The following is a 4,128-nucleotide window of genomic DNA, read 5'->3' as shown; positions in this document are numbered from 1 at the left end:
GCCAATTTATAATAGAAATATGTATCTCAGTCCAGCAATGCTGTATACCGGATTTGGTTTAAAATTCTATTCATATTACTGTTGTTCAGTTTCTGCTAATTAGCAAACAATCCACCATCGCAGACTAGGCATGGGATGATATGAAAATTTAATATCACAGTTATCTTGGCCAAAATAATTGCAATACACAATATTATCAGGATAATCATTCTAATATACTTTGTAATTTTAAAAGTTCACTAAAACATACTGTAATCACTTTACATTAAATTTTGAAACATATATCTATTGCATCCCAGATAGGAACCTCATCTCCCTGTTCTTTATCATTTTCATCCTGTTTAATATGCAATAATATCTTATATCGTCTCAGCACTATCAGAGCCTTTATGTTCCAAGAGGCTTTTTTGTAGAGCACATTGAGCTGGACTTTTTCATGTCAATTTCCATTTCATGTCAATTGAACTGAAGATTTGAAGATTTTTTGGGCCATTACAGCGCCAACATGTGACTGTTTGGGCTCATGTTTCTTGGGAAGCACATGCACATCATTTCCAGTTATTAGGCCAAGTTTTGTGTTTCTAGTTTATTCCAGCTCATGGGAATTTGCACGTTTTATGGCAGGCACGAGGACTGGACGTTTCGACAGAGCAGTCTCGAGGTGTGTCTACTGCAAGAAGCTGCAAATGGCACCTCTGCCACAAAGAAGAGACTAAAGAAACCACAATAGTATTGGCTCCTTAGAATTTTGTTTGTAATTCACAATTAAGGTGCTAGTGTGTCAGCGAAAATAGTGTATATTTTCTGGGTACTAGTGTGCCACGCCACAAGGGGGCAGTAACATGTTGGTGATGGGTAATGTCATATAATGAAGTAATAAATATACACAGGTGTGTAGGGTCTTTGTGGAGATGTAATGGTTCTTACTGCACATGGCATAATATAGACCAGTGGTTCCAAACCTCGGGGTCGGACCTAAAATACATACACAGTATGCCTATATCTCAGCTTTCTCTTCATTCCTGTTCAATTGTTATTTTGGAAGTTTAGATTTTTATTAAACACCCTCATCCTGCATTAGAATAGTACGGCAAGCGTCATGGAGAAGAAAACAATAAATTAGTCAAAAAAGACTATAAAGTATATTTGATTGTTAAAAAATTATTTAAATACAATATACAGACAGAGAATTGGATGAAAATATCAGTAAAACTCATCCCAGTGAAACCAATAGTGAACACAATAGGTTTGTGTAAAAAGAGCAGTTTATCAGTTGTTCTCTACTGTTGTTATGCATTGAATACAATATTAGAAATATCCATAAAATATGTCACTTCAGTTTACTCAGTGATAGAAAATGGGCCCCTTAAAGAAAAAGGTTGAGAACCACTGATATACACTATTAAGTGACACAAAACATTAAGATGAATTATAAATATACAAAAAAAAAAACACATTTTACAGTCTACAACAAGACAGGAGAGGTAAGTGTCAAGAGCACATTGTAGTTTCATTCACCACCATGGCTATCGGTATTGAACCGATTAGTCACAACATTATCAAAAATATATATAGATATATATGGGGAGAGAAATTTTAAAATGCAGATGCTTCCACAGAGTGCATGACACCCAGTCAACCAGAATCCATTTGACCTCAAAGAGGACACGCGTGTGTGAATGTCTGACCCCTTCAGTGGCTGAGGGGCAGCAAAGGTAAGATGAATAAATTCTTTCAGTTATTTTTGAGCCATTACATGTGTTTCATGCAGCCAAGTCTCCTCGAGGGCAGTGGTGAATAATAAACATCATCTTTAATCCACTGAAACTCCAACTGACTGACAGCTGAACCATCTGAGAGCCACTAGAGAGCGTTATAAAGCTGCATTGCATGTTATCATATTAAATCACTGAGGAATCTGCATCCTGGTTTAATGTGTACAGGGGGGCAGATGAAATTTAGTGCCTGTTATCACAAACAGGAGGCAGCAGTATAATGCTTTAATGCCCAGCTGATTAATATGCCCTACTAAATAATATGCACGCATAAGAATGCTCGCTGGTACATTTTATTGATTTGTTTTTATTACCCGCTGTGGTTTTGCAGATGGCTTTGCACAGCTTGGCCATAATGTGGCCCCAATCATTTCCCAGCTGGGCTTCATTTAGATTGAGGTTCCTCCCTTAAATGCAGCATCTTTGCCTTATACATAAATGATGCAACTGCATTAGTGTCAAGTTAATTAGTATTCACATTGGTTGCCAGAGTTTAGCTTTTCTTTATGGATCTGGGTTCAGATAGTTTGCAAGCATATTGTTATTAAGATTAAGATTGAACCTTACTGAAACATGATTATTCAATGGATAACAATGCATTCAACTCACAAATGCAATTTCACAATACTGGGTTCATGATTTCCTCACCCTTTTTCAGTTTTCCCACGCATCTTGGAAAACTTGAACATTTAGAACCTTGTTTTCCAGTTATGGAAACACCTGGAAATTGATTAAAATGACCACATATCCTTAAAATCATCTATGTTGTCCTGGAAAAATTGAATAGCATTTCATCCTATGCTGTGCCCAAATTAATGTTACAGTGAGAAGAAAACTGTTAGTTCACAAAAAAAGTTGAAAATCGGCTTGTCCGTTATCTTCTCACTTTTTTTATTTTCGGACTCAGGGAGACCAAAAAGCTTCTGTTAAAACAGGATGGTGTAGCCTCAGTTTCAAATAATTCACGTGCACCTGCACGTTTTTTGACCCAGCTACTGATGCGAATGATGATGCCTAATAAGCAAAGTCAAAAGTAGCTAGTGCCCTCTGCTGTTTAAAAAGAGGAATACTGTTCACCAATTTAAATCTTCACATATTTGTATCACAATTTCACAATATATTGTTACATTTAGGGCTGTCCCTTAAATGGCATCAGGGTTGGGAAGGTTACTTTAAAAAAGTAATCTGATACAGTTACTAATTATCTGTTAGAAATGCAGTCAATAACCTAATCTAAATATCACAAAACTATTGTAATGTAACTTGATTACTTTTGGTTTACCTCAGCACCAAATATGCAAATAATCCCCGGCTCCTGGCGCCACATGTCGAAGTATCCTTGAGCAAGATACTGAACCACGAATGCCATGCATCGGACTGTGAATGTGTATTAGTTAGTTAGTTTGATGGGCTTTGCCATCGCTGTGTGAATGTGTGTGAAAGGGTGAATGTGGCAGAGAACATGCTCCACACAGAAAGCAAAGTGTTTGAACCCAGAACCTTATTAACTACTGCACCACTGTACATATGCATTGCCAAATGTTAGTTTAATATCAGTTATCATGTATAAATGTAGTCTACTAGTCACATTTTCTTTCCGATCACACAAGAAGAAGCAAACAAAAGAGGGGCAACAAAAGCAATCTCATTTCCACAGGTCAATATGATGCTGCAGTTCTATTTTAGAAATTCAGAGCCAACAGTCTCCATCAGTGGTGAGCAAAGCTCTCCTTACATCACTTTTGCAAGGGAAATGCAGTTTAAAATGATTGTTCACCTCTCAGGGGGGTTGAGCACAAGTTGCGCTGACATACAACTGTATGATTTACAGTAAAGGTGGTTAATAATCCAGTTTTAACTGTAATTGATCTCTACACAGATGATACACAAATATCTGCAGAAAACAAACATAAAACAATAGGAACACATCACTGTGACATAAATCGAATTGCTGAGTGTGGCACTTCTACAATAATAACCAAAGGTAATATAATTTACAGCTGACAGGACTCAGGAGTGTGACTGGCTGGACAACCTCTACTCCTCAGCAAGGTCAGAGATGTAGTCTCTCCTGGTTGGTCCTCAGAGCAGTACAAAGACAGATGTGGTCAGCTGTACTGAGAGGCTCAGGTGTGGCCCTGTGAGACACAATCAAGCAAAGCAAAAGTGAATCATGAAGCTGTGAGAAATAAACATTTGGATTAGGAGTATTTATTTTAGATGTTAATGTAGTACAACCACAGTCTCAATTACAGTCATTTTATATTATGATGCTTTATACCACGGGGTTTTGCCTTTATTATATTGAACAGCTGAAGATTGACAGGATATGGGGAGAGAGAGAGAGAGAGAG

This window comes from Morone saxatilis, unplaced genomic scaffold (genome assembly GCF_004916995.1).
Source record: "Morone saxatilis isolate NCDOM2014 unplaced genomic scaffold, NCSU_SB_2.0 Contig11, whole genome shotgun sequence".
NCBI lineage: Eukaryota > Metazoa > Chordata > Actinopteri > Moronidae > Morone > Morone saxatilis.
Note: the sequence above shows the minus strand (reverse complement) of the source record.